This window comes from Eriocheir sinensis, chromosome 40 (assembly GCF_024679095.1).
Source record: "Eriocheir sinensis breed Jianghai 21 chromosome 40, ASM2467909v1, whole genome shotgun sequence".
Lineage (NCBI taxonomy): Eukaryota > Metazoa > Arthropoda > Malacostraca > Decapoda > Varunidae > Eriocheir > Eriocheir sinensis.
In genome coordinates this window covers 6658782-6668789 of record NC_066548.1, presented here as the reverse complement: position 1 = coordinate 6668789, position 10008 = coordinate 6658782, and positions in this window count along the sequence as shown.

The window sequence follows — 10008 nt, the reverse complement described above, 5'->3', positions numbered from 1 at the left end:
GCGACCACACAACTGTTAGATGCGAAATCAAGAGTAACCTGAGAAGTTGAATAACTTGGTAAGAAAGCCACTTACAAATTTAACGAACTCCCATGATACGAAACCCAACTTCACAGTAAACATCCTAATCCTTGAGCGCTGAAGAAATTAACGAAGACCGCCAAAATCCTGAAAGAATGCTAAGTAGGCAGTTAATAATTTGATGAAGGACATCACTGTAAACTCTTCAGAAACTAACAACTAATGTTCAGAAACATGAAGGGGCCGCGGCCGGAAGACTTGCCGAATCCCTGAGGAAAAAGCGCCTTGTGACACTGCGGAGTAAACACGAGCTCCAGCTAGGACGAACGTCCAACCGCGTTGGTTTCAACCTTCGTGACGCAGTAGTCGCCCAGGGCCAGGTGTATTGTGTTGTCGCGGTTGAAACATTTCCGTAGCATCAGGTGGAGGTCAATCCACGTGGAGTGAAGGTCGGACGCCAAAGTAACTTCACACCAAATGTTGTTCGCAAAATTCTTTTTTAACTTTTACTTTTAATGTATTCCAATTTTATTTTTTTTAAATCTTTCGTATGTTGTAAATGAGTGTCTGATCAGTTTTAATATATTTAGCGCAGGGGTTCTTAACCGGGGGTATCCATACCCCTTGTGGGTACGAGAACGTAATGCTGGGGGAATGGGACTCAATCTCTGAATATATATATATATATATATATATCTATATATATATATATATATATATATATATATATATATATATATATATATTGAACAGGACTGGTGGTGATGATTTCGGCAGTCAAGCGAAGGATGTGTGTGACCATTCTGAGCAAGCCAATGGGAATCTGGGATCAGCAAACGGCTACGAATCCCTGCTCGAGCGTGTTACGACAAGCATGCATAGTCTCACTCGTCAGTCATAATAATAATAATAATAATAATAATAATAATAATAATAATAATAATAATAATAATAAATTATAATAGTAACAATATTATAATAATTATTTTATCATCAATCATTTTAATGCACCATTATTATCATCATTATTAGTAATTTCTATCATAATTATGATCATTATTATTATTATTATTATTATTATTATTATTATTATTATTATTATTAACATAAAAATATTACTAACACCATTAGAAGATGTATTAATAATTGCTATGAACAACAACAACAACAACAAAAACAACGTGTTGCGCGACTCGTTGCAGCAACTCGATTTTGTGCAGTGCAGGCAACCGTAGTGTAAGTCAGCCTCATTTTTTGTTTGTAAAGCAGTAGCGTAATTTAACTGGATCAGAGCAGAACGCAAAGTATTAGGAGTTTTTATAAGTCTTTGGTGGTCAGCAGTATTGCAAGGGGTGCTCGAGGCATGACATTGCACAACACCACGCAACTGCCTGGTGTGGACGGGGCTGTACGCGCCGCATCATTTCAATCCGGCAATCCGCTGCCATGCCTCACTGATGTGGGCACCCCCGGCAGCCACTGCTCCCTGCCGCCGCCCCTCCGTCCACCCACACCTCTGTTTACAACCAACTCTCTCTTTTTCACACCAGCACCCGAAAAAAATAGACTCGATGCCTCGCAACCTCTTGAATATGCTTACTGTAATCTACTGAAAGGAGACGACGGAAGGGGAAGAGGAATGGAGGGAGGAAGAGGAAGAGGAGGAGGGGAAAGAGAGAGGGAGACGTTACAAGTATCAGAATGGCCCTTCACAACAGAAAACCATGTATGCGTCCTCACTTTCCGTGCTAACTCCTTACACAAATATCGTAAACCTCGCGTCGGCTTACCTCCCTCCTGTGTGTTGGCCAGGCAGGGTGACGGCCCCGGCGACGCCCTCCTCAGCCCACCTCGTCCTCCTCCGCGCCGCGCCAGGGACGGGAAAAATAAACTTCTGGTAACAAAGAGAAAAAGTACATCATCATCCTCCAGGGCTGTCACCGGCGCTGCGTCTGAAAGGGAATTGTGTGCCTGTTTTGACAAGAGATGCGAAGTAGAGGTAGTAGGTAGGGGAAGAATTTCACCATCCAGCGTATTGGCAAAAACTACACATAACATTTTCGTATATTGTGTGGTACGTGTTAATACAGCACTTGTTGGTTTACACTGCATAATTTTGAAGACCCTAAATGAGAACCGTTATTTCACGATTTATATGAAATGGGATGCAGTGAACTCTTCATGGGTTTAGTATATGACTTAAAAATATGAGTATTATGTGATGACTCGTGCCTATAAGAGACATTCCCCGTCATAAGCGTCCCGAGGAAAGAGTAAGAGAGAAGGGTTCGTACTATGTTCCCATACTTCTGAATGACACAAAGGCGAGGGCCAGGAGGAAGGGCACAAAGAGATAACAGAGAAGAGTTTGCTTCAGGAGTAATAATTTGTTGACTGAAGGACGAGAATGAGATACCGAGGAAACAATCGTCACATTATAATAGTACTCTTAATAACAATCATAAAAATATCAACAACTAGAACAATAATAATAATGATAATGATAATGATAATGATAATAATAATAATAAGAAGAAGAAGAAGAAGAATGTGGCCATATTGTAAAATGCCATAATAAAAGTTACTTCATTAACCAGAACGAAAACCATTAATACACTGATTGAAAAAAAAAAAGATGGTCTACGAATGGCAATAAGAAGAAAAAAAAAACCCCAGCTTTCTATAACTAATGTTTGTTGATGCTAAAACAACTTACTCGAGATATAATAACAAAAAAAAAGCACAGCAGTTTAGAAATAACCCCGTCTTCAGATAAATCCTCAGTTTATTATTTTTCCACAATTTAAAACAAACAACGTCATTAGATAAATATCCCGTTTGTTATCTTACACAATATTCTTTCCCTCTTGTGTATACTTTTTTCTCCTTCTCCCTTTCCTTTCCCTCTCCTCCCTATACTCTTTTTATCTCTCAAGTTTGTAGTTTATATATATACTTTCTACTCGTGTGTGTGTGTGTGTGTGTGTGTGTGTGTGTGTGTGTGTGTGTGTGTGTGTGTACATAGCCAAACATGAAGAGATAAACACACACGAGGTTGCAAGTGAGAGATAAAACACCGAGAAAAACCAGCGAATCAGTGACACCTTCAACACTCCTATTATGCTGAACACACCCTCTTGAATGCCATTACACCCGCCAGCTTGCTAATCAGATCCCTTTGTGTTATATTTCCTTGGCTGTGGATCCCGCCTGTAGACACCAATCATTGCTCTTTGCTTGTTTTTTCGTGTTATGTTATTTCACCGATTTTCTTTACCTATTCTCTTATGTGGCTATGTTAATTAAGTCCGTAGATACAGAATGATACGTGCACAGTGATTTTAATTTTTTGGTATGTGTCAATGCAACTCTCTCTCTCTCTCTCTCTCTCTCTCTCTCTCTCTCTCTCTCTCTCTCTCTCTCTCTCTCTCTCTCTCTCTCTCTCTCTCTCTTGATACTGAAAGACTCAAAGTGAACCGCCAAATCCAATTAAAGGGGAAGAGGAGAGGATATTGGGTTTCGAAAAGGCATGCAAGGATTTGGGAAGAACGATCAGGAGAAAGAAAGGAAAAAGATAATGAAAGTTGGAAGAGTAGATAGAAACATGGAACAGATAAGGAAAAAAATAGATAGGAAACGAAATGAAGGGAAGGATGGAGGAAAGGAAGAAGAAAAGGATGGCACAAAGAAAAGAAAAGGCACAGGAAGAAAGGGATGGAGGGAGGGGGTGCCAAGCGTCAGATCATTTACATATTTCAAATTTCACTCACTCAGATCTCCCAAGTATAAAGGCAGATAAGGAAGAACATGATCTGATGAAATCGTCAAAGCTGATTACGTCATGTAACCACTGACGACACAGACAGCACTAAAAAGGATGTGACGTGTAGCAACAGAGTACATACTAAATTAAGTCATGTACTGCATGCAACCAGTGATTTCCAAAAGAAGTCAGGTGATTGTAGGAGCTGTATATTAAGATGTAGTTTTATTTAATCAGACACAACTCATGATCAATCCTGTCGTAGCTCACTGTATAAAAGAATGAAGACACTAAACATATGTAAGATTAAGCCCCGAGTCCTTCACACGCCTCTCAGCCGAGACACACATTGAGAAGAACCATCAATGGCTGACAGACCAACAAGGGGCGGGGTGGATGGAGGGGACACCAATGTTTTATTCCCCACGTGGTGGTCACTGCCTTATAGGGGCGCCGCGACAGCCTGCCTCTGTGATGTACCATGCACGGCTCCCTCATTTCTCCGCTCCCTCATTCCTCTGCACCCTCATCCCTACACTCCTCACAACCGTCTGCTACCCCTTCCCAAGACCTTGCCCCTATCAGCCTGTCCGTTTACCTCTACCATAGCCTCTACCATAGCCTCTATCCACCTAACAGCGCTGTCCATAACCGTTTCCTTTTCGATTAGTATAGCAATAAACCTCACTCATCATCCCTATATATCATACCGTTTCTGACTGTCTACCACATCTAATATATCTACCACATCTAACCGCCTTACAGCCCTATCAATAACCCGTTACCTTCTCGATTAGTATACCGATAACCCTCCCTCATCGCCCTTATATATTATACCATTTATGATTCTGTCACATTCGATTTGTCTCCCATCTCCACCCACCTGACCCACCTATCATTCACTCATCTTCTTCCCGTTGATTCCACGTCTACTAATCTAACTTTTCCATCCTACTTATACCACTTCCACTTTTTCTACCACTTTTACAAATTTTATCGATCGTCTCCTTTCCTTCTACACTATCTACGTATACCCTTTATTTATTTACCTCTTTAGCAGTCTGTCTTTCCTAGTTTTATCTAGATATTTAATTCCTTTACACAGATATTATTTTTTTTGCAATATACATTTTTTTTTTAAACTAATCTCTCTTTTGGCCGCTCATTTCTATTTGCTTTTATAGGAGCGGTGCTGAGCCGACTTTTTTGTTTCCTTTTTGTGTATGCCTTTGAGCTGTTTCCTCTACTAAAAAAAAAAGAAACCTTTGTGAACGTTCAACCTCCAGCTGCCTGTTTATCAGTTAACAAGCCGGACACTTCTAAAACTTCCTCACGTCGGTTGTCTTCAAGAAATGTACGAATCTACTTACCTCTACTTTGCCTATCTTCCACTCCCTACCTATCCAGCACCCCTCTACCTGTCTACTGACCTCTTAAGTGCTCTCCTTTTGTTTGTTTTCCACTCGCCACCTGTTTACAGCCTCCCCTGTGTGTGTAACTTAGGGCCGTATTTTAAGACACCATCGCTTCTCACATCAACTATTTCTAAAGGTCAAAGAGGGGATCAATCGGGTTTTCATGAGTGCTTTTTTAAGGTTCATGGCACAGAAGAAGAGTCAAACTACCACCAGGGTCATAAAACTACCCCTGGAAAGGCCTACAGCTCCTACGAAAGCCATGTCAAATATGTGAACTTGGGCGACGAAATGTTTTAAAATACGACCCTAACAACCTTCGCCACCTGGCCCGTCTGCTTCCTACTTGTCAAGCATCAGCGGAACACGAGAAAGCTAATCCCCCTCACGGACACCCTTCGCCATGAATGAATGTTAAAGGCAGATTAATATTCACTGGACGGGAACCCCTATACGGAACCTGAGTCAAATTATTAAAGTATGAATGACGGAGATGGCCAAGGTTACAATGCTATATTCAGAATGACCAGACCTTGGAAAACAACACTTCAGCACTGGTTTAATGAGAGCCTATCGTTATATAATAAAGCAGGATGTGCTGCCACCATAGAGAACACTAGGGATACAGTTGTCAAGAAAAGGTGGCGAAATCTCTCATGCTTGCCAACTCCCCCAAGCTATTAAGAGCGAAAACTAGAACCTGCAGAGACTCTTCCATAGAACAAGTACAGTCGTTATGGGATCACTGATTTTCTCCCCTCATGTAAAAACAAGGACCTATAGACTAAGACTATTTTATTTATATGTATACCATCAGTAACAAAAATGATTCACAAAACGTTAACATATGCCCTGTGCTTTATTTAATGAAGAAAGAAAAGAAAATATAGAATAGTTATAATAAATATTAACTGCCATGTAAAGTTAGGTCTATAAACTATTCCCTTCAACCAACTCCTCGGGGATTGTGTGAGTGAGTGAGTGAGTGAGTGAGTGAGTGAGTGAGTTAAAGAGCGGGTTAATGTGTTAGCCTGGAAATGGCCACACAGGAGTTAATTGAGGGTCCATAGTACACATATTTGACAGGGCTTTCGTAGAGCTTTGGGTATCTCCAGAGGTACTTTTATGACCCTGGCGGTAGTTTGGCCACGCAGACAGTTAAAACAGGAATCTCGAGGGTCTTAAGGACAGTATTGTGTTGGTTTTCTTGCTTCATATACTACTAATATATTCTTTCTCCCCAGCTCGTCTGTGGTGGGCCGGAGGAGTGTTGGCGGTGATGGTGGAGGTATTTTGCTTCACGGGTGAGTAATGGACTGAATCCGGCCATCCAGAAGGCCCACACTACCTACACCCAGACCCCGCAGCCCCGTCCTCATGCCGACCAGCCCCTCTCCGGGTTTTAGTCCTATCCACTCCATCTTTCCCTGAGTCTACCCTCCCCTTCCCCCTATCCTCGGACAGGTCTTACCCATGCCCCGCCCCGCCCCACCCCGCGCTGGCACCCCGCTGGGCAACATTAATATTCTACGGCCGTCGAAATGCGCGAAATACTGCAGTAATTTGCATCACTTTAGTCCGCGTCCGAAGTAGTTTCCCGGTCGTCGCTAAAAAGTTGGAAAGTTTTGTTTAGTCGGCGCAACATCTGTGGTCATATGCCGGAGAGAGACAGAAGGGGGAAGGAATTATATGAGAAGGGAACAGACCCCAGGAGACGGGACACAACCCCCGATTAATACATGGTACCCATTCACTGCTGGGTGTACAGGGGCGTAGGGTATCGGAAAAGCCGCCTAAATTTTTCCTCTCCGCCCGGGAATCGAACCCGAGCTCTCTCGATTGTGAGGTCGTCGCTAAACTGTCGGCACTATTTATTATACTAATGAAAGCTTTCGTAGTGTTAAACAGAGGCGGGTACGGCCGGGCACAGATGCGAGGTGTGTGAGCATCATGCAACCCCTGACATCCTAATCTATCCGAGCAACAGGCACCGCGGAATGGCTAAACGCCGGCCATTTCCCCCGTCAAGAGTAGTGTTAGGAACCATCTTATCGGGCTGGACCAGACGGTGATGGCTAGCGACGACAGCCTTTATCACGAGCCTCATACATCACCGCTGCGGCTGCCCCCTCGGCCCTCGCTGCCCGCCCCTGCACGCAGCCACCCAGACCACCCGAAACCTCAAACTCGTAACCACGTCTTAACCACATCGGCCCCAAGCAATTTATGTCTCCGGTAATAGGTGGCGCATGTATTTTGAACCGTCTATTTAGCGGTAGCATAGGTGCTGGGAGGCGGTAAGGAGACATGGGGGCGGCAGAGCGGGCAAGGAAGTAGCAGAGGGCAGGGTGGCAGCGGCGGACGGCGGGATAATCAGACCATTTGTATGAGGCGCATGGTGCGGGGTCAGACCAACCCGCCATTATTCAGCCAACAATGATAGCCTACCTTAAAGGGGAGGAAGGAAGAGGAGGCTGGGAACTTGTGTTTCTTACCCTACGCTACCTATAGCTTACCCCTAGTCCTGCCATACAAGCAAGTAAATGAATCATAAATCCTTGATGCTGAATAAAAATATGAAATTACAATAACATTCGACTTGAACGATACTTGCAAATAACAATGAGAGACTACAAATGGAAACCTTCGCATACACTAGATGAATAACTGAATGATTTTAAATAAAAGTAGAATTCCCATTAAACTTCCTTCCACTTTAGGGACAAGAAGGCAATACGTACAAGGTCAAGGATGATGGCAGTGCTATAGAAAGTGAATGGATGAAAAGATCTTACCGCTGAGAGATGATGGTCTGATAAGCCACCAGCTCTATATTTGAACACATGATAAAGTTCATCAAATAAAGCATTATAGCAGAACCCAAATTATATATATATTTTTTTAGCATGCTTTAAATCGAAACAGTACTAATAAAAAAGACTGTTTTTTCCCTAAATATTACTACTGACACACGATCCAAGTAGGCTAAATCCCATTATTATCAAGAAATTAGACGTAGTTTTTGTCAGTGAACGATGCATCACCTTTTAATCCAGCTAGCACCTGACTGCGTGTTAACCATCGGGAAATATTCGCGATGCAGCAAACCCCCGGCGAGATCATCCACGAATATAATCAAAAAGAAATAAACTTGTTTTAAACATGAATGCATAACATACATTCGTAATATGAAACAATGCTGGAGTTAAAGTTTATAGAAACTCGATTAAAAACAAATAAGTATTTTCATTTAACAGATAGTCCCGTTGGAACAATGCTCCATTGTGTGACCAGTGGCCAACGTCGAGTTCTCAATCTACCTTGCTAATATCTATTTTCTATTTAAAGGAAAACAGCAATTACCATCATCCTTACAAAATTCATCTCGATGTGACAAGCACGTAATGAGATGGCACTGCAGCAACAGAACATTCCACAACTTTACTGGTTTTCTATGGGTGCCAGAAGCATTCACAGACTACAAAGTTCTGCTGCAACAGTGAACACTACTTATGTAAGATAATGTAACAGTCACCTTCCTCCAAGCTACGCCTGCTGCATACCACCGTCAGACTGGAGTGGGGAGGGAGTGAGGGAAAAGTCTGCACTATCAAGAGAGCTATCCGTCGACAGTACTGAAGCCAAACAACTGTCATGGAGTTGCTCTCTTTATGGACAGGCTAATATGCACCGGAACATCAAAACTGCTCCCTCCCCGGAATCTCACCACACATGTTCTTCAAGATTGACTACGACACAAATTAGTATTTAAAACTTATAGATAAGAGTATATAAAAATAGGTTAATCTGCTCTATGGTTACACTGACAAATCATTAATATTTTAAAGAGAAATATGTATTGATATTGCAGGGTACTCATTTATAAGTGTCCTGTGAATTATGTGTTTGAGTGTATCATAAACCATATTATTAATCATAAGAGAACAGAACTATGAAGACAATTATACAAAAGCTGCCCCCTGGTGCTGGAAAATTATTCCTTTTTTTTCCAATTGCTCCTAAGAGATGTCGATAAAAACACTAAAACAGGTAAAGAAAATCCCAGGAAAATATGAAAAGGGCAATGTGGAAAAGTGTTGAGGATGGTATGTTTTAAGGAATGAGAGTATAATTATGTAGGATAACTGCAAACAGGTCTGCTAGGATGGGTGAGTGACTAATGCATAAAAGTTAAAAATAAAATAATAAAAAGGGATGCAACATGAAGAGATAGTGATTTCTAAATAATAATGCAAGTTAATTCTGCTCTTGAGGGGTTTTCATCATTTTCTATGAAAGAATATGAGTTTTAGGAGGTGGGAAGAACAGGCAACCCATTTCAAGAGTTTACCAATAAAAAAGATGGCAATTAAAATGTACTTGTTTGAACTGCACTGGTTAAATGTACTTGGATCAAAAAGGACTGTAAATGGGTGGCGGACGAGCTTGAGTAGAGTCTGGTGATGGGAGCATAGGATGGGAGAAGGAATATGATATTCTCTAAGGTTTCTGATCTTGACCTAGAGCTCAGTCCTAAAACATTACTTGTAAGAAGTAGGGTATGCATAGAATTAGCCAAATTAGTCTCTCAGTAGCTGTAATATTATCTCATAAGTAATGTTACTCATGATATCATACTGCTGTGCAGGTGATTGAATTTTACTGCATCAACAACTGACAATATGGAAAATGTGAAGGACAGATAACTATTTCATCACCATTGTAATTATCAACTACGGTTCACCAGTGTTTTACCAGTGAAACCAATGTTTGTGAGGCAAATTATAATTTACATTTTCAGTACTTATC